Source organism: Harpia harpyja, chromosome 14 (genome assembly GCF_026419915.1).
Source record: "Harpia harpyja isolate bHarHar1 chromosome 14, bHarHar1 primary haplotype, whole genome shotgun sequence".
Taxonomy (NCBI): domain Eukaryota; kingdom Metazoa; phylum Chordata; class Aves; order Accipitriformes; family Accipitridae; genus Harpia; species Harpia harpyja.
In genome coordinates, this window is record NC_068953.1 from 10107859 (window position 1) to 10129838 (window position 21980).

The following is a 21980-nucleotide window of genomic DNA, read 5'->3' on the forward strand; positions in this document are numbered from 1 at the left end:
TTACTCCTAGTAAAGTTAGCCTGCTCCTGGCATGACTTTTTCCCCTTCCTTCAAGATTTCCTACCAGAGCAACCCTACCATCAGCATATCCATCTTGAACTCTTCTTGCCCCCAATAAATAAAGCCAGAGAGAATCCCATCTTTGCAGGTTGCTATAGATGCACTGCTGACAGTGACCTTTCTCTGGCAGTTTCTCTTATTACTCCACAATGATAAGAGAGAGGAAGGGACGATGAGAAATTAAGCAATTCTCTGTTGTTTCTCCCAATTATTGTGATAACTGCTAGAGTGCAAAGATTAAAACAAGTATTCCTGTTCCTTCACAATACATTCTCCCCCCCCCCCCCCAATCCCCACCTTGATGATCACATAACATTTCTTGACACTGATGTCTAGAAACATACCACCTAACATCCACTTCCAAAATTCCAAGCACAGCACACACACAGTTGCACATGTCAAGGACAGAGAATTAAAAAAAAAAAAAATTTTAAGCAAATTAAAGATCATGACACTTTCAGATGCATCAGTGGTGGTGACCACATAGGGTACTAGCTTCTCTAGCTGTGTGCACCACCGTGCAACGATAGTGTGGAGCTCTCTGCAAGACCTTCAAAATAATTAACATGGGCTTTTATCCATGAAAATGCGCATCATATTTCTTTAAAAAATTCATAAGGAGCTATAACCTAAAATGGATCACATTTCTCAGCAACTGGCACCCTCTTTTGCTGACAGGGAAAAACATAATCAGTGCTGACATTTTGTTTCTGAAACACACGGCTTCTATTGTCATCACATTTTGACTCACCAGCACATAGTATCAGCCTGTAGTTGGCAGTTTTAATTTCCTGCTAGTGCAAACACATGGCCTTGTTCCAAGCCCACAACTTGTCTACCAGTGTAACACGTGAAGTATCACAGCTTACATTTCAATTAAATAAATAGTCCAGATTCTCTGCTTTCAAGAGCCACGAACAATGCAATATCCCTGAGCTAAGTTCTTAGTTTTATCAAACTGAAAGGTAATGTAAAATCCAAAATGGTGATTTTACAGATTCCATTTTATCACTCTCTTTTTAAGACATATGACAGATAGAAGAAACCTGAATCCAGAAAAAATTCAGGATGATTGCTGAACTGCTGCATCAACACAGTTATTTGCATGCTGTTGCCACTGGTGCAACAATACAGCAGGTCCTGTATTTTAATTGCAACAGAGAAAAATGCCCTAAATTCATCAGCCTGGTAGAACTAACTTGCAGCGACGGCTGCCAGCAGCTTTTCACTGCACCAATGAGGAATCGACACCATTTCTCTGTAAGAGGAGCTCACGGTACTAAAGGTTAATTTTTAAAACAATTGGCTGAATTACTAGAAATTATATGCTAACATCACCAATGTAAAGGCATGATACCTCAAAGTCTGGTCTAATTAGTGCAGACAGAGAGCAGGGAGAAGGTCAGGGTGGACAAGATCACCTCCTGCTGAAAAGAAAGGAGGGACCAGTTTTCTGCACCAGTGAGATGCTCGAGATGCATTTGTACTTCCAGATATTATCTGCTGCATTTCCCATGACACTCGGGTACCCTCTGCAAGGAGAGGTGGTCAGGAGCAGCTTTCACTCACCAGTGGCTGATGCTCATCCTTCCTCTGCTGTCCCTTCTCCAGCATTGGTGCCAGCCAGCAGTACGGCATCTGGCTTGAGATCTACCTTGAGTTTTGGGAGACTCCTCATGGGCTGCAATTAAAAATGGGTTGGCATGAAGCTTTTTGCACCACCTACAAGTTTGAAGCTTGTAACCAGCCCCCCAGGAAAGCTTTCTGCTGTGCTAAAACAGATTATTTCCCTTTTGGTGCTGCTAGGAGGCTTTTCTTGCTTTTAACTTGCTAGGCATGGGTTGCAGGAGGGAGCACAAGATTTGTGCAAATGAGGCTCTCTGGTTCTAGCTTTGTACATCACACAACACTTTGCGGTCCTTGTTTGTGACAAGGTCTCCAAATTGTACGGCAGGGCAGGGACAACAGGTTAAAGATAGGCTGGTGTCTTTGTAACCACACTTCAGGCTCTAGTCTGGCCTTGGGTGACATGGCCCTGGGAGAAAACCTCCTATTTTCTCTTTCTCTCAGTATTGTTTTCTGCAAAACAAACAACATCACTGCAGAAGGAAATATTCATGCTCATATATCAAAAGGCAGTGCATTGAGATGAAGGACTTTTCACACTGCCATGCAACCCACAACTCCGCCTACAGCTGCTTGGAAACATCACTCCAGCAACCCAGAAAGCATTAAAAAAAAAAAAAAAAAGGCAGCAGTTAATGTTTTTCCTAATGATCTATACAAATCTGGAAAGATCTGGAAGGTTGAGCTTTTTAATCAGAATATACACTACAGAGCTGGGAGCAGAAAGAGGTATGATAGGATTACCCCTTCAAATACCAAGAAAATGAAGATTTTCTTCACACTTTTTTCTTTCCTCCTGGAAGTCTCTCTAAGAGTTCAAACCATTAAAGAGGTAAACATTTTGTCCTCAAAGAAGGATGAGGTGATATTTAATCAGTAAAAGACTTTATCTTTACTGTAGATTGATTCTACCTATTGATTTTTGAAAGTTAAAATCTACTTCACTGGAGATCTGTATGCAGTCTAATTAAAACCATTTTCTCCCTCAGTTACTTAACACAGTGCACAGGGGTAGAATAACACCACTTTGACAGCTCTGCAAGCTGCGGACTTGTACTTGTTCTGCTGGGTTTGCAAAGGTGCCAGAGACTGGCCGTTGTGTCTGAGGAGCAATATGGACAATGCTCTTTTTACATATATGGAATAAACCAGTTATTCTGTAATCAGCTGCACTGCGTTGGTTTAGTCACCTGTTCTGCTGTTTAAAAATGCAAAGGACACAGCACTTGAGTGTCATTTCATGTGCTGCCACTGAATCAGCTCCAGAATCACTTCCCATCTTCTGAAAGATCCCACCAGCTCTCTGCCATCACGGTCACACTAGGGTTTGACACAGAAATGGAGTAGATCTGCACTCATACAGGAACACCCTGCATGCCTGTCACTGAGCATTGCATCACATAAATACATTATTTGTGTTTAGCAATGGCTGTAAGGGAAAAAACTAGGAGCAAAACAGGAAGCGGGTACCCCTTTGTATTCACAGTAGTGCTGTAAGGAGACAGGCATGCGAGAGACCGACAGATTCCTGTAATTCGAGAAAGGATTTTGTGCCCGTCGTGGTTTGAGCCCAGCAGCACCAAAGCACCACGAGGCCACCGTGGGGCAGGAGAAAGTAGAAAGAAACGCTGGTGGGTCGAGACAAGGACAGGGAGGGATCACTCACCCGCTGTGGTCATAGGCAAAAAACAGACTCAACTTGGGGAAAAAACAAAAATCAATTTCATTTGTTACCAATCAAATCAAACCAAGGATAACGAGAAGTAAAACCAAATCTTAAAACACTCCTACCCCCACCCCACCCCTTGTTCTCAGGCTCAACTCCACTCCCGATTTCCTCCACCTCCTCCCCCCCAGCAGCGCAGGGAGACAGGGAACAGGGGTTGGGGTCTGCTCATCCCACCTTGGCTCTGCTGCTCCTTCCTCCTCAGGAGGAGGACTCCTCACTTTTCCCCTGCTCTGGCGTGGGCTCCTCTCTCCCCAGGCTGCAGGTGGGCATCTGCCCCCCTGCTCCCCTCCATGGGCCGGGGGGGGGGACAGCCTGCCGTCTCACCAGGGGCTGCGGGGGCATCCCCTCCTCCCCTCCTTCTTCACTGACTTTGCTGTCTCCATAGGTGTTTCTCTCACGTTCCAATCCCCCTACTCACTGCAGGTTCCCCGTCTTAAATCTGTTCTCCCAGAGGCGCTACCACCATCGCTGACGGGCTCGGCCTGGGCCAGAGGCGGGTCTGACTTGGGGCCAGGGAAGCTTCGAGCAGCTTCTCACAGGAGCTGCCCAGCGGCCCCTCCCCTGCTGCCAAAACCCCACCACACAACCCCAAACCAGTGCCCCAGAAGGCGTGACAGTCATTCCGAGCAGGAAGAGTAAGACTCGGAGAGTGCTGCAGGAAGCAAGCTATATCCAGATCACCAAGAGAGAAGAGATGGTTCCTTAAGACTGAGGGTTACTGGGTTGTCTGGCTCTTGCTAATAGACCCCTGAAACAAGGACCCTTGTTGGAGAGGATTATGGGATTTAATAGCCTCATTTAAGATATGAGCGGCAATTTCCAAATGCTCTTCCAGGAGAGAGAGGTTAAAACACTGCTAGCCCTGTAATAAAAACAACCTGCTATCAGCTCAGACTGGATTTGGTCTTCAGCATGGACTTCAAGAGAAGTGAGACTTTGTACCCCCTCAACAACACGTCTCCCCCTCTTGTCTTCAACACAAAACAACAAAAAGTAATTTCAAAATAATCTTTTTTTCCTTTCCTTCCCTAACAAAATTCTTTCTCGAAGCATTCTGATTGTCAAAGGCCATCACAACCCAACAGGCTGGTTTCAGAGCTTTTACTACAGGCTTCTCATGCCTGTTTGCAGCCAGTGCTCTGGAAACCTGCAATGACAGAGAGATTGGCTCCTGAGACCTGAGGTCTAAAATTCTCCAATTCAGACCACCACAGACTTGCATTATCTAGTAACGAGCAGCTACAAACTACAGCTTAGCTGTCTAGGGGCAGTTTGCCACAAAACCTTAGCAAGCTTTTACCTAGCTTCCACTGCTCCTTTACCACATCAATAAAAAAATTGAACACACCCATGGTTTACAGTTTAAACACTAACATTTCTAGGATTCAGAAGGTCACAGGAAGGCTCGAGTGCATGAAGCTGTCATACCTTAGCTAAAAATAATCATATAATTAATTAACTTTAGTTAAAATGAAGAACTTAACCGGTTATCTGTAATTTCTTTACTCCATAAAATCATAGTTGTACCATAGAAACATTTATATACTGAAGCTACTAAACAGTGGTTGACTTTTTTTAATGCCCAGACATTTTTCCATCAGAAAGATGTGGTTTTACTAAAATAAATATTTTTATATGGAAAATACCATTTCAAAAGGATACTAAAACTATATTTTTAATAAATTAACCTTCACGGAAAACTGAACAGACTTCTGTTTTTAATCTGAGAACATAAGTACTCCTTTGGGGAAAAGGGAAGAAACTTAAAAGGTGAAAGGAAACAAAATCCAGAGAAGGAAAACGGAAAACTCAATACTTGCATTGCCAAAGTGGCACTAGGAATGTATAGCAAGCATGCTTTTGTTTAGGAACTGCTCTGGGAAGCGCAGAAGGTGGAAGCAGTTGGTCCACGTTTACACAGTAAGTCAGAGGATCAAAACCCCAGAAGGCTCCCCTCCTCTGACAACAGCCACCAGAAGGAACCAGCTTTAGAACAGCAAAGGTTTGGAGCCAAAAGTGGTTTCTCTTACTCTGTGCAGGACACTTTCACATCAGAACTTGTAGTCACAGACTCTGACATAGTAGTGGTATCATGCACGTTCCCCCAGTTGTAAACACTCATTCACTTGTGCAAGTTGGGAGTGTAATTTCAAGATGTTTTAAACCCCAAAAAGAAAGGCAAGGGGGCAAAGTGCACCAATACCAGCCTTTAGTCCACATAAACTCCTTAATGCTCAGGGGTGGAAATACAGTAAATATTCAGACCTAGTATGCTGTTTCTTCTTACTTATTTCTTTGAGTTCATTTATGCTGGATATCATTATAGGGCTTGGTTAATGAAGAGTCAAGCCTTTGGCTCCACGTTAGACTGCATTTCTAAGATTCTTCATGGGAACGGTCTGCTTCAAAGTAGGGATGTACTTTGAAAAGCACTAGAATACAAAACATCACCATGGGCTTTTAATCACCTCTCATGGGCTCCAGAACATACTGGCTAAGTCAACAAGAGACTGTTACAAGCACTTTTGGCTTCTAACTTCTTTCAGCTCTGACATCTTTGTGGCATCTGTAATCCAAGCTCAGTCCTCCCTTGTTCCTAGAATAAGACTGCAAGAGGGACAAGACAGATGTATTCTCAAATACACCTTAACTAATATTAAAATTCAACCTTGTGAGGTCAAAGTTACTCCCAGTCAGAACAAAATCAGCCAGATTTCCTTAATTTGCAAGCCACGCAACTAGAAGACGATTCTTGTTTGTACACAGTGAAACAGTAGAAGCAGTCGAGCACAACTGTTGAACTATGATCACTCTTTCCAAGGCAAAACCACACTGATTTCTACATGATGATTCTTCCATTCATGGGAGCTCATTCATCCCACATGGCAGTGTTGAGAATAGTTGTAAATCTTGATACTTATCCCAGAAATGACTACATTTACAAAAGAGCACACTGAAGTGAAAGGATATCATATTTTTCCTCTTTTCTTAGGATTCCTTTCTGGCTCATCCCTTCCAGGACCAAGTTTCAACAAATCCAAGAGTTTCTGACATTGCAATAGCTCATTTTCTAGCCCTGCCCTCAGGTTCCTGATGAGGGTTTCATTACAAGCTCTGTCCTCCCACTCTTACATCTTAAATTTCAAGAATTTGAATGGAGGTGTTTAAATGCACAACATTTGGAAGGGGGTTGTAGGAAAGAAAACAAAATAAAAAGAATTACCTGCTCTACCGTTCCATTTCATTCAGAGACACTTTGCAAGAGATAATGAATTTTGAATATCAGAAAGATTGCATAATCCAGCCACCCACTATCAGGCTGCTTTGGCTTTATTTTTGCCCTTGCCAAACTGTTCCTGCAGCAGGCCCCTTGCTTGGCAGAAACGCTGCTGCTATTCTGGCTGGAGAACACATTTAAGGGGAACACTTTGTTCCACTGTGTCAAATTTATTCTCAGCAAACTCTTCCTTCCTGCTCACGGCACTCCCTACTCCGGAAAAAGCCACCGACACCAGAGCAGCCCCAGCCTTGGTCCTGGCTCATCCATCGTCCAACTCCACAGTTCCATTGCACCATCTTTTGTTGGGAGCCTTGAACGAGCATCAGAGTCTTGATGGAACCACCTATCCTGAAATAACTCATTTCAATGGGCAGCATGAAAAATGCTCAGCGCAGGACTCATTCATATGGAGTGACAGGAGCTGCATTTAGAGGCTTATCTTCAGCCCAAACTTGGGTTTCCTTACAACTGTGACAAAGTCACGTGTCTTTCTTCTGCCTCAGTTCCCTCAATACAAACCACACATAATAAAAATCCCTATGAAAGAGGCTGCTAGACAGAATTAATGCAGAGTTTCTTCTTTCCTTTTTTTTTTTCCCCTCCGCCCCCTCAGCTCATCAGGCCTGGAGTCTGATGTAATAACCTACTCTTCTCCTTGTCCAAGTTATCATCGTCTCCATTGAGACACGGTGACTAAAAAGGCAGCAGGAGCTGTTTTGAACCCAGACCTCTGAAAGGAACAGAATCAGATTTTTTTTTTTGGGGGGGGGGGGGGGGGGGGGAGAAGTACCCATTAATTCCACCTAGGAATCAGTGAAGTTGCTTATTATTCCTAAAACAAAGCTAGAAGGCAAAAGCTCAAATATGTAAGTGCTAGTACCAGGCTGCAGGCCTTTAAAGGTCCAGCAGAAAAGCACAGTCAAGTACTCCTCTCCCAAACTCAGAGCTCTTTTATGAGACAAAAACTTGCATTGAAATGAAAGAAACAGATGTGCATTGCCACAGAAAACGGAATAACACAACTTGTAACATTATCAGTGCTTATATCTAACTTTGCCTTAAAATCATTAACCTTTTTATAGCTTGCTTTGTGGCTGAGTACTTTCTATTCCACATGATGATCTTCTGAATAGAAAAGCACTCTCAAGTGAATTTAGCCTAATGAGAGAAGTCTGTGATGACACTTAAAATCATCCATTATCTTTTGAAAAGAAACAGCATAAGTACATTCCCCCTACTCACTCACGAATTTGCTTCAAGTTTGTTCTCTATGATGAATTTAATCCCAGGCCAGCTCCGTTAGCTTCGACTTTGGTGGTTTTATATTGTGCTTGGTTGTTCTCTGGGAATTGGTTTGCAATCCCCCAACAGCTTGCACCCAAGAGCCATGGGACAATAATTAACTCAGAGTTAACATCAGCTGGGTTCACAAATGAACAAGTGATTCAAAGGTTAAAGGCTCCACATCAATTCTCCTGATATATCCACGCAGAGGCTGCCTTAAAGTAATTTGCAGTGATTAATACGTGTTATGAGCTGGCAGAACCCGATACAGGCACACGCCAGAGTTATGCTTCAATGGGAGAGAGAAGGACACTGCTGTCAGGGAGAGACCTGCCTGCTTGATGCATGTGAAAATATAACTCTTTTACTACATCAGCAATACGTTTTCCGAGCCTGGCAGAATGCAAACAGCCAGCCTAATGTCTTTAGGCCAAAAACCTACTGAGGATGCAGAATTATGTTTGGCTTCTACAGCGGCCAACTATTTTAACAGTCCCATCATTTTTACATTTGTATTACTTAGGTGAACATTACACTTGTTGCCGCTCCTGAATCTACCATCCAGACTGGGTTTTGTTCAGGACTATCTAAATTGAACTTTTAGTAAAATGGCATTTTTTTCTTGTTAACATACAGCAATAAATCTTACTGTTAGGAAGAGCAAATTTGTATTTCTGTGTTGAGAAATAACATGATCAGGAGAGCAAATAACACCAAACTGAGCATCTAGCCTTCATATTCCTAGTTATTAGGAAAAAAAGAGAGATGCAGTAACTTTAAAGGAAGCACAGAGCCATTCTGCCAAACAAATGTCTTGACTTGAAAAATTAGAATAATTACTAGCACTCTCTTACCTTGCTGATGAGGTCTCAAGTGAGCTTCAGACCTTAATTGTCCTATAAATGCAGCACGGCTTGGGCTCAGACAACCACCTTAGGAAAACACTCTGAGAAATGCTTGAACTTAGTTTCATTACTTATCACTGAAGATGATTTGGGTTGATTGGTTTCTCAATGAAACCAAATGAGCTGAAATCATCTATTTAAGGTATCACCAGCTCCAGAACTTAAAGGTAAAGTCCCTGAAAAGCGGTGAGCCTGATTCCTAAAAGTGAGGATGAACGAAGTAAACACAAGAGTGGGAAGTAAAACTCTTAACTATCCTGATGCTGGAACCCTTAGATAGTGCAACAAGTACCTAGAGAAGTTACAGGCACTTTGAAAAGGTGATAGTTTAGCAAAGCACAAATGTATGTATTCCTACTAAGTGTCAGCCCAATCCTGGGTTGTATGGAGTTTGGGGACATCTCTAGTGAGAGCAAATGCATCAGGGCTTAGGAACTACTGAAACTACATGAAAGAAGTATTAAAGAAATGTCCATATACACAACAAAGGCTGCAGGAAACCCCTTAATTCTGTCACTACTTCACTTTTGACTTGGGAACTCATAGAATTCATGTAAAACAGATTTTTGCTATGTTATTTCATAACTTTAAAAAACAAAAAAAAAAAAAAGGAGAGGGCAACAATTAGGCAATCCACCACAGGGACCCCGATACTGGCTGTCTGCAGGACCCAGCCCCTCCTATCCCAAGCCAGGGAAGCTCTGGTTGAAGCCCAGGGAGCCCAGGGCTAACCACATCTCCGAAGGCAGCCATCAGCTGTCATCCTCACAGCCAGCCAAGGGGAACAGGGAGGCTCCTGTTTTGCAGCTGCTTATGGACAAGTGCCGAAGGCAGGGACTCCAGTCCTTTGGCCTGGCAGGAGCCAGACACTGGGGGTGAATGTGCCTCAGGAGTCACAGACCCTTTTGGGGAGCTGTTGGGGTAGGCACTAATGCTACCCCAGACCTTGTTACCCCATTCCTAACTGCACAGTATGCCAGTTCTTAATTACCTCCCTCATTCCTCCTGCTCTTCCTCTGTGTGCCCTGGTCCCCAGCACCTCAGCTGGCTTTGCCCTCCTTTCTGTTGGGGACAGCAGAGGAGCACCAAGAGCCTGACACCACAGATGCTCCCAGGGAGCAAGATGGGGTCATCTGGGGAAATTCCTGGGTGGGAGTCTCAGCCCTAGTCCTGTCCTAGCCTCGATGCAGGCAAAACCTTCCCGGTGTGTCTGACGCCGGTGTCTGGTGTGGTGGAGCCCAGAGCAAGCGAGCGGGCGCAGGAACAGTGATGCACCTGCCGCACCGCAGGGTGTCCTGGCCAAATCCTGCCCGGCCAAAGCAATTCTTTAATTAGCCTGTTTCTTCACGGAGGAAATAGCTTCCAAGGCAAAACACAACCAAAAGCAAACACCCAGTGTAGCAAAAGTCTGGAAAAAAAAACCCACAAGCCAAAACCCAGATCTCACGGGAAGTGCAGAGCCATCTCAGCCACCTCACCTCCACCTGTAGCTACACTCCTCTCTGCTTCTCCACTTCCACAGCTTCGTTGTGCTGCTGCCCTCTGCTACCCCAGGCGTCCTTAGGCATGGGAGGACACGCGTACTGTCCTCAGTCCCCAGTGAGCACAGCCTCTGCTGTGCAAGCCTGCCTGCTGTGAGGGTGACCAGTGCCATCTTCACTTCAGTGACCTGCTTGGCTGCACACTACAAGCCTTTCAGTGTGCTAATTATCAGTTTACAGTAGGCAGCACCCAGCACGTTCAGCTAATTTAGCTTAGACTTGTCCCCCCAGGCCTATAACACAACTGTAAACTTGCAGCAGAAACTTATACCAGAGACAGAGTGCACAAAAGCCTCTTTCCCTCTCTGGCAGCAGCAACTTTGAATGTTTCTTAAATCAGAAGCAGCAAATGCTCTCAGCTGTATGTGGACTTTGATTCTCTTCCACAGAGTTTCTGAAGCCTGCAGATAAAGATATAAGATATCCTGCCAGAGCCATAAAGCTTCAAACTATACAAAGAAAGACGACTGGTTTTCAGCAGCCTATCTGGATTGCGTGGATGGATTAAGCATGAGTAAACCTCTCTACCTTGCAGAGTAAAACTTAATGAATTTGCACATTTTCTGATGGTTGAAACACGAGCCAGCCCGGTGTGAACAGCTGGAAGCATTAATGTGCAATAATGTAAAAGTAGTCAAATACATTATAATGACTGTCACTCAGTCAGCAGTAGCTGTGTAATATGAATAAGGAACACACTAAATCTGTTCTAAATAATTGGCACTATGTGTTTATATAGGACTAGGGTTGCATATTAAAACATACCTGATTTAGTCTTCATAAGCAATGAGTATTTACTACATCTGTGATAGCTGTATAGATTCAAACCTCATTTTTTAAAATTATTAATTGGTATTTATTTAGCATGCATTACCATGCTAGTTATATACATCCTAGTTGTGAATACAAATATAATTCTAATAATTACATAACTAGTTTTGCTTTCAAGAGCCTAATACATAATGCAGTGCAGACAGCTTCCCTTGCCAGAGAAAAATAGCACGTAACACATACAGAGTAACATTTAAAAAATGCTTAAATCCTCTTTTCAGATTTGGGTCTAAATCAAGAATTTTTAGGTTTTCTAGTGCTCGAGTAAAAAATTTATGTGCCGCTGCTGTTCTCAAACCCTGCTACACAACCCCTCAAGCATTTTTGTTCCTGCTGGTTGGCACATGCAAGGCCCCATAAGGCCACCAGACTGCTAACGAGTTGGTCGTTGCAGTACCTCAGACTGATCCCATGAGGATCCAAGGTGAGATTCCTCATCCAAGCACTCCTGTCGGCAGTTTCCAGGTGAGTGCCTGCAGCCTGGGGCAGGTTGGACCATCCAGCCCACCTCGCTCAGACGCTTCCTTAGGTGGTTTGCCATTCTGCCCGCTGCCCTCTGGGTCCTCATAACAGCAATGGGAAACTAAGGCGTGGGATCCCCGCAGCAGATCTAGCTTTGACAGCAAGAAACAAGGGGTTTCACAGCTGACTAGCCTGAGCACAGGGAACTACCACCCATCAGGACTTGTCGCCGACAAGATCACTACGATAATGCTCAACCCCTTTCCCTCCCTGTCATTGGCAGCTCCTTTTTCAGCCACTTTCTGCAATACATACATAAACCTCCACCCATGTGGAGGTTGTCTAATGAGCCTGAGCACTGAACAAGGAGCTGGGAGCTTCACAGGGACACTGGAAGGTTGTGCTCTACATTTGTTTTACAGCTTGGACCCTCAAAACTGTTTCAATCCTAAATCCCAGTGATTTTCAAACAAACGTATGATCCTGCATCTCTAAGTCCTTTAAAAAAATAAGATATACTCTTTTAAAAGCACATTAGGCAGCTTGGAAAGACCTTTATATTGGCACCCTTTCTAGGAGTAATGAAATTGCCTATCTGAGGACCACCACAGGGGATGGAAGAGGTTCCTCCCTGCACTAAGGTATGCCTTTGTTACACTAATTGTAAAACAGCTACTTCTTTCAAATGCTCGATTGATATGTGAGGTTCCGGAGATGCATGTTTCAACCTCAGCCAAGTAGCAGTGCTGTGACACCTCAAGGACTGAGCAGAGATGGCACCTTCAAATGATGTGTTAGGAAAACTGCTGAACATGAGCCAATGCCTCAGCACTTCTCTGGGAAACAAATATTCATATAGTCTCCCTGCCTTTGGTGGTGTGCTTATTCAAAGTAGCAGTGCAGACAACAATACTGGGGCCACTGGCAGTATAAAGACTACGCGAATCAAGTAATAACACTCAGTGCTTGCATTCATCATTTTACCAATACGTAAGAAAAGTCTCTAAAACCCACCCCGAATCCCATTGGTTCTGTCAGAAACTCTCGTACCTTCTTTCCACTCCATGCTACCAACAGGGAGATGTTTCTGAACAGGTTAGGAAGGGGTAGGGGAGTACAGAGAGCTCTTTGGGAAGTGAAGAACAACACATCTTCTCCTATTTCTCCCACTTAGAGAAGATGCTCCAGCCCACAGCTCACCACCCTGGACCCTGAAAGAGAAAAGGTGATTATCTCCCCTAGCAGAGAATACCTATCTTTTACCTATCTCTTATCCAAGCTATTTAGGGTACAATATAAGGCTCTTTTTCAGCAGTCAAATCACCCCTGATGCTGAGAGGTAAAACTGCTAGTGTCCCTGCACATCCTCCCTCTGAGCACTGAGGAAGGCAGAGAAATCCCAGCCCCTTTTCTGCACTTTAGCAGTAAAATCCACCCCCTAATTGGTGGCTGTGAAGAAAAACTGTCAGGTCCAATTCTTTACTCCAACACCATCTCCCATCCTTTCTTTTCAAAGTCCCACACCTCACGTACACATGATTCTGGCCCCGGTTTTGCCAACTTAGAGATATTTCTATTTCTACCTGTAGCTCAGGGTACAGGAACTCTCCTACAACACTTTATAGCACTAAGCAACAATCCCACTTCCAAGTCCAGGTATGTCTCTTGAGAAGATGAATACGCTCTCTGTATCTCTAATCAGAAGCCTACAAAAACAAATTTCTGTACCTTAGGCCAAAGACATACAGCCTCCTTTCAAACTCCCTGCTGTTAGGTGTGAGCTTGCAGCTCGGTGAGAGGAAGAGGGTACCGGAGCCCTTGGCCTCAGTGCACCCCAGAGCATCCTACAGCTGCAGCTAATGGGAGCGAAAAGGCTGCATTTGTCAGTCTGATAAAAACAACCCTGAGATGTGGCATTTTCTCCGAGTTCAATGACTCCCCACGCAGAGCTTCCTCTCCCCTGAGCAACGCTCCCGCAGCCCTTTATCCGGATCTCTCTGCTTCCCACCAACAGGAACAAAAAGCTCGAAGCTATTCAGCTGCACTGACCAGGCTCTCTCTCCCCAGACTCTGCCTGTGAGAGTGATGTTTATCTTTCATTTCTCCTGTTGAGCCCAGTGCAGGAAAATCCTACTGAAGATAAATCCTCTCTTTTTTTAAACGTTAAATTTTAATGGAAGTAGTTTTTAGTTGAAGATTTGCTGATCACTCATGGCAAATAATAAAGCCTTTGATTTATAAACAATTGCGGTTGTATCATCTGGTCTGTCTTTTTGTCATGCCTTGCTCTTTATCTTGTAGAAGTTACTGAAGTGGCTTCTGTCAGTTATTGCTCAAAAGAACCATTTGATTGTGCTTGCTCAATGCAGCCACACGTCTCTGTATCATCACTGCCAGAGTTGTCCTGACAGTCATTACCAAATAAATGCCTGATCATCATAAGCAGTAGCAAATTTACCGAGGGAAGGATGACAGAAAGTAGGAGAGCTCTTTATGGGTCCCACGCTAGTACCGTACCAGTCACCCAAATGGGAGAAAAAGAGGTTTCACCCTATTTTGGCATGGCTGCATGAATGCAACTGGCTCTGCAAATACCAACTTACCCTTAGAGATATGTTCTTCACACCAAACCCACCGCCTGGGGATGCACGCATCAACAAAGCGTCTGTTCTGGAGATGCCTAGACAATAGCCGTGCCCAGGACTACCAAACCCCCCCTTTATCAATTCGAGGTAAATTTTATATTTAAAGGAAGCATTAACATTGCATGTTTTGAAAGCAAATACGTACGAATTATTGCAGACACTTAAAGCGAAGGCACGAATTCCTGTCAGGAAGCACGGAATAGTTTTATAGCTGTGAAGCTTTGTGGAGCCAGGAACATACCCACTGCAATGTGAGCTGATCATATGGCACAGCAGATTTTGATGTTCTCTTTGCCGTATGTCACGTACTTCAGAGCTTTTGTGCAAACTGCCAAGAGACAAGAAAAACATACTATTAGTGGGGGAAGATCAAATATTCTATTTTCTAGACAAATTGTAGGGGCCTGAGCTCTGGGCTGTCTTCAGTAATAAAAGTATTAGTGTTTTTACATAAATATGCTGGCCTAGTCCCAGGTTTATTAGTAAAGAATTGTAAATGTACCTGGCTATCCGCAGCCTGCAGGGAAAATGCTATGCTCCTAGTGGTTAGTTCTTAAGTCTTTGAGTTTCCGAACGGTGATTTTCTGATTGTCTACAAGTTGCTATGAAATTAAAAAATGGGTCCAAACCCCCCTCCACTAAACAAACAAACAGATCCCTATGGTCCTTTTATCACTGTTCCTCTCCGGTGCTTCTGTTTATCCTCATCATCCACCAGCCGGCACGGTGACACACAGGAGAGAAGCCCTGGGGAACAAACCTCTCCGGGTCAGGGTGACTGAGGAGCCGGCGGCAGCTGGCGGCACACAGCCATGGCATCGCCCAGCTTCTCCAGGCATGGTCTGAACAAACCCCTCTGCCCAGGGAACCCGGCTAGCAGCCCACGGGGGCTCAGACAGCACATCGCTGCAGAAGCCCTGGGTGGAAAAATGACTGGGGCAATGCTGTTTTGAAGATAATTTCAGGACTGGAAGTAGAGCACATGGATTAAATCCTCTGCTCCATTTGGTCAAGGCTTTTAAAATCCAGTTTATCGCAGATCTAAAGAGAGACAAAGTCTGATCCAAAGGCAATGGAAAAACTGGAACAAAGAAGGCTTCATTGCTCTCTGCTAAAGCCTATGTAAGTACCCACCCAGCTGGAGTTTTCACTGGCTGAAATACCCTTTCAGCAGCAACATCTGACAGTGATAGACTCTGACACATACCCTCAAATAATTAAGCCAGGGAAACATTAGAATAAAAATATAACAAATGGTTCTCAGCTTCCCCAGAGGCACTAAAATCTGGAGGCAAAAGTCAGCTTATGGACAAAACTGGAAGCAATAAGAGTCCCTGCCTGGTGCTGCCAGGCTGCTGCACAGTCTCCTTTTCTGTGTAACATGCACACCTGCACTGAGTGCCTCTCCGAGGAGTTTTGGAGGAAGAAACCTATAGGAGGAGGTAGATAATGAGGAGAGAAATGACTAAGCGGAGGCGAGCATGTTTGAGTCACAAACACAGCTATCACCCTCACCCCAAGAGCTGTGCCAGGAGTCAAAGCACTACCCGAGAGCTCTTGGCGCTGCTTTGCGATGCTCAGAGTGTGGTTGCTGCTGGAAGAGGTTTAAATAATCCATCCTAAAAAGGATGCTGCGCTGCCAACCTCCAAGGCAGAATCACGGCTCAGTTCACATATCCCCAAAGCTGGACCCAGCTCTCATCTGAACCTCTGCTCAGAGGAGGGGATACAAGTTCTCATTCGGTTTTTTAATCACCAGCTTCCTCCAAAGCCCACTGAAATCCAGGAAAAAGCTCCCGCTGTCTCAAGTGAGCTCCGACCAAGACACCAAGCACAGGGCTTGACTGGGAATTGTTTCTTTGGCAAAAGAAGATTCCTTGGGCTTCCACCCTTTTCTCACATCTGTCAAGAGTTTTTATATAATTCTTATAAAGCCAAGATGAAACAATATCTGTTTTCCTATTAACCATTCCTCCAAAACAGAGTGGGAGTTTCCCCCTCCACCATGCAGGGTGTCTTCACCTGGCAGCAGCCGGCTGCTCCCCATCAGCTCCTCTCGCAGTTGCTCTTATGAAATGCAGACTATTCACCTGAAGGGAATTTCTCTGTGTGAACAAAGAAATATTACAGAAGTCAGGAAACAGAAGAGAGTTTACAGTGTCTGAAGCCCTTTATTAACAAAAGGTTGAGTTGCAGTGATGAAAGCATGCTGTAGGTTTTGCATACACCTCCGAGTGGAGATTAGCCTGTAGAAAGAGCTGATCCCTTCTTTGGGGGAGAAATTCGCAGATACCAACGCTATAATTTTTCCATCAGTAGAATGGGGTATTTGATGGGGTATTTAATGGGCCTAAAAGCCTTCCTACCTTGAACAAAAACAAATCAAGTACTAACAGCAACACTGCATTGAGCATGCCACTTTCAGAGCTTCTTCAGCTACATGAAAGGTAACTCAGTTGCCAAATCAAACCTGCTGCTGTCCCTGACAATACCCCCCCACTCTTCAGGGCAGATCTCTGCCAGCTGTTTGGCACCATCACTACAGTGCACGGGGCTGTGCAGATGCTGTGTTGTATAATAACATAAAACCTCTCCAGGAACCAGTACCGTCTCCTTTGTACCCACATGCATGGTGAAGAAGGATGATTTTTTTTTTTTCAGTGTACAATTCTGTCTTTTGGTGGGGGAGAAAGAGTTCAAATCTAAGCGTAACAGCAGTTTGAGTTTCCACAGGAAATGACTTGAGGTTATTAACATGTATTTTTTCCATTGTAAAATGATCTCAGATATTCTAACACAAGGAGAAGATACTAAAAATCCTGCCAGAGCCCTTACTGCTGCAAGTCCCTATAATAGCACACAATTTACACTCCTCCTCTACTGCAAAAACCAAGGACAAAGCCTTTGATCGCCCCATCTTTTCTCAGGGCCCACTGTAGTCTCTGCCAGGTATAATCTTCAGTACTGAAGATCTCAGGCTTATTGCAGCACTCTGAAGAAGCTTTGATGGCTTTGGATGTACGAGAGGTGAGGCGCGGATTGATTAGACTCGTATGTATTATGCAGTTGCTTGCAATTATATGGAATTGGACTCGGCAACCCTGATGGTGCCCTCCTATAGAAAGCCTGCAGCGTGCCTCCCAAAGGTAGCAAGGACCACCGGCCAGATTCTCCGCGGGTGCAAATCCAGGCACCGTCTCAGACCTTATGCTGCCAGCGACTCTACTCTTCACAGGTGGCAGCAGGAGTGAGAGAGCAATGGACTTACTCATGAGCGCTGTGATTAAGAGGTACAAAAGCAAGTCCTTCCTATGTTCTTTATATCTGGGAGGGCTTTAAAAAAACCACTCAGTTACATTCCTGAAATAATACTGCCTGAAACCTGTTACAAAGACTTCTTTAGAGATCTTGGAGAGGGTTCAGATTCTTTCCAGTGACTCCTCCAGCACCAGGACGCTTGCCTCTTAAACATCTGAGTGGAGACAGCAAGCTCTAACTTTAAAGAATACCTGTAAATTTAAATTTAAGGACATATTCAACTGTATAAGACAGATGGAAACATAAGTATTAACAACAAGCTTTCAGAAGTGGTGGATCAAATTTGCTTTTGTTTATAGCTTTGTGGATCGGGAGTGACTTGACTGAGATCAGTGTGTTATGCTGTGCACGGTCCATGGTTTTAAATAATTCTTTGCATCTGAGTGACAATTCTGGTTCAGAAACAATTTCAAAGAGAGATGAAGACCTATGCATATTATTGCAGAGCGTAAACATTGTTCCAATGACATTCAATTGCCAAGCTGCAGAGATTATATATTAGTGTGTTAGTAACTTGAGAAAAGGTTCTGTATGTCATACGCTATTGAGTTAAGCAATGCAGCCAAATGAGTCTTTGGGTATCCCGTGGGATATTATGCTGCAGTTGCTTTCGATACCTCTTTGTCATCCACTTCCACGACAACATTACATTCCATTTATAGGCTCTAAACTAACAGATGATAACTTTGAGCCTCTAAGTTTAGGATTAAGAAATGAATGTATGGATCTCATCTGACAGCACGTGTTTGGGATCTAACAAACCTCACCCTTGGGCTTCTCCAGAGCCGTCTCAATCTCTGCCTTTCTCACGTGGATGCTGTATCAAGATGCCTCTGAACTTGGCAAAAGCTAAATACTTTCCTGATGCTTTGCCAAGTGATCAGTTAAGTCTTTTCGCTTCCTGCTGAGTAGGAATCTGATGGGAAGAACATTGGCCACGTAGTGACAGGGCACAAGAACATCAGAAGAAACAGCGGTGCTCACCTGGCCAGGCAGAACTAGTACAGCTAAAAGCAATCCCATCCAAAGGCTGGATCTGTGCACCATAGCATTGGTACACTCAGAGCTGTCATATGCCAAGAAAGACGCAAAGGCGGCGTTTCACGTGTTCCCTACCCTGAACTGCAAAATTGACTCTTAACAATAAAATTCCACCCGGAAGGCACATCAGGAGGACAACAGCTTACAGTGACAGTCCCTAACAAGAAACCTCTGCTTCCAAACACTCACTGCCTCCCTTTTGCCTGGCGAGCACTTAGGTTTGAAGCTAAATGGAGCAATGAGAGCCACCTTTCAATTTGCCAGGACAACAGCTTTCAGCTGCCCGCCATATATACTCTGAGCTTCCTAACCAAACAAAGGAGTACCAGCTATTCACTGAGTAAACCAAGGGGTTTATAAAAAAAGACATTAGACATGGCTACTCAAACAGCCCTCATCATACAGACTGCTATTATCTACTTCCTTATAAGCAGACAATTTTGTTAGGAAATTCTAAAATTAGGCACTGAGCACCTGAAAAAATGCTCCTATTCAAAACAGACAATAAAATGCAAAACAGAGCTATATTTTAAGATGGCTGGGTATGGTTTTGTGCCTTAGCACAAATGCCTCCAGAGGGGAAAATTTGCACATGAAGTACATTATTAATCATTTTCATATCAATACTTTTTAGGATATTACAAGAAAAAAACACATGGGGATTAACAGATTTTGAGGTTCATAAAAGACAATCTGATCCTTGATGACTTGGGTTTGTGTGCAATATGTCCCTGAGGACTTATTCTGACAGTAATTCTGCACTGAGCTCCATATTTCTATTTGATTAAAATACATCCTCGAAAAAGGCACTTGCAGTCCTTACTTAGACATCTGGAGAAATGGCAAATTCACCACTTCTTCTGGTAGCTTGTCACCCACGCTGCTGAAAAATGTGTATCTTGTGTACACAGACAAATGGGAAACATCAGTATTCTGGACTCCTGCATCTCCCCCTTTCTAATTCTGACTGATCACGGTTGTCATACGCTCCAGGCCCAATTCCACCAGGCATCGAGCGCTATGTCAATTCTTGTGGGTGTGCAGGAGAGACTTGGTGCATGGCAAGAGCAGAGCATTGGAGGGGAGAAGTGCCTCTTGCTCAGAGAACAGGCTTTGCTCTGCTGCCGAACGACTTCTACTTTTTAAGAGTTTAAAGGGAGTAAGTTCCCATGGATCCATGTGAGTATCCTACATGTTTAAGAAAACAAATGTCTCGTGGACTTGCTCATGCTTAGCATTGCTCGATCATTCTTCTGCTGGAAGGAAAAAAGGGAAGTTGAAATTAGGTATTTACTAAACAGAATAAGTAATTCTCTGTTTAGAAGAAGGTATCACTCTGCTTATCTCTACCATCTCGGGTGATCACCCAAAACAAATCAGGTAACATGGCAGACAACAAAATATCTATTCTGTTCTCTTTTGGCCCTCTGTCCTGGCCATTAAATGAAGACAGAAAACAAAACAGCGCAGAGAACAGCTTCAAAACAAAAAAGAGACAAGACTGCAAAAGTTGCGTGCAACCTAATTCTCGGAGTTGATCTATTTATGCCAAATCCGGATCTTACTTGAAGTCTGTGGCAGTCAATCCCCTTGACTGCCATGCAGGCAGGATTTGGCCCCAGTAAAGTATCCGCCTGCATTCCCAGCTGCTGGGTCCAGCTGCCACGGAGGAATGCAGGGCTGCCGAGGGTGCTGGCACGGGATGGAGTCCAAACTCCCAGTGAAAAAAAATTTCCACCTCAGCGCCTGGATCTAAACTTTGTCAGTGTGGCAGCTTAATCTGATAAAGCAAATCCCTGCCTGACAATAATTCAATTTAGATTCTTCTCCCTCACCAGCATTCAAATCATGTTTGAACCAGCTACTTTATTGAATGTAGCTTTAAGCATCTGGAGCGCTTTGGAAAGAGACATGTATACATTGATGAGCAGTGCCGGGAAGGAAAGCAGAGTTACACGTGTGTGTGTGTTAACTTTGCAGCAAATTACAGCCGAGTATTCAATACAATATTTGTATAGGGCTGAATCCTGCTCCTACAAGTCAAGGAGAGTTTTGCCACTTTGTAGCATGCCACAGAGAATTCGATGACAGTTTGCACAAAAGCACTTTGAGGAAGGATTAAAACAGGCAAATAAACACATAGCAGTCATTTTAGCACTCTGGTTTAAGCAGAAGTGTTTGAAGGCATAAAAGCCAGTTAATTCCTATTGGAAATCAATGGGAGCTGAGGAAATACAGCACTCTTGTACCCTTGGAAAGCTGTCCTTTGACTATGGATTGCCCTAATCTCTGCTTTCTCTAACATAAGATCAAAATGTAAGGCATTCATTGATTTTGCAACTGTCACCAGATTTCCTACCTACCTGGAAAAGTTGTCTCTGTAAGCCTCATTCATCACACTCTGAACTTCACCCTCTTCAGGTGAATCAGCTGTCACTAAAGCTCAAATTTCAATCTTACTCAAATTTCTGTAGCGTCGCCGTGCTATTCAGAGTAAAACTCAAAATACAAGCGATTTCCGCGGAAAAAAAAAAAGAGGCTGTTTCAGCCCCGGGTCTGTATCCACCTCCACCTCCGTCTGTCTCCGAATATCTCTGAAACACGACGTGCTCTCCACCCGAGAAACACACGGGTCCCCCTGGCTCTCCCTATTGCCCGCAGGGACTTCTTTGCCCCATGCCCTGCAGCAAAGCACCGAGTCCCAACGCTGCCTGCCCGGGAGGGAAAACCCGAATTACAGCAGAGCGACCAGAAAAACTTTTTCGGAAGCTCCCACAGCCTACATCAGCCTGGCGGGTTTTGTTCGCCTGGGGGGGGGGGTGGCACGGAGCTCTCCAAGGCTGCTCCCCGCTCGGGGAGCCCATCTCCGCCGGCTCCCCCCCCCCCCCCTCCCCGGGCTCACCGCGGCTCGGCGGCGGCCACACGCTGCCTCCCCCCGCTCGCTCCGGGCCCCTCCGCGCCCTCTCCGGCTGCCGCCTCGCTGCCGCGGGGGCCCCGCACAGACCCCCCCCCAACCCCGATCCGGGACGGCACCTGCCCGGCAGCTCCGCTCCGCGCTGCCGGCCCCGCACCGGGCGGGCGGCCGTCGCCGCTCCCCCCCCCCCCTCCTCTCCCCGGGGCGCGGAGCGGAGGGAAGGTCGGGGGGGGGGGGGATGGCAGCAGCCCCGGCGGGGCGGGGGGGGGGCGGCGGCAGCCCTTCCCCCGAGGGCAGCCCGGTACCGCCCTGCCTCCCGCGGGGGGCGGAGCGGCCGCCGGCGG

The 21980-nt window shown here is 45.0% G+C and overlaps 1 protein-coding gene across 3 annotated transcripts in view; it reads right to left on the minus strand.

Annotated features, from left to right (window-relative positions):
• CD7 (CD7 molecule) overlaps positions 1-8047 on the minus strand; it is a 199558-nt gene extending 191511 nt beyond the window's left edge. The window contains exons 1-2 of one of the 3 annotated variants that reach the window (XM_052808181.1): positions 7942-8046; positions 1630-1741 (exon numbers count right to left, since the gene is read on the minus strand). The gene's annotated coding sequence lies outside the window, so the exon portion shown is untranslated. Of the gene's footprint in view, positions 1-1629; positions 1742-7937 lie in introns of all 3 variants that reach the window. The other 2 variants (XM_052808183.1, XM_052808182.1) reach the window with 2 other exon arrangements.
• Between the last annotated feature and the right edge of the window lie 13933 nt (positions 8048-21980).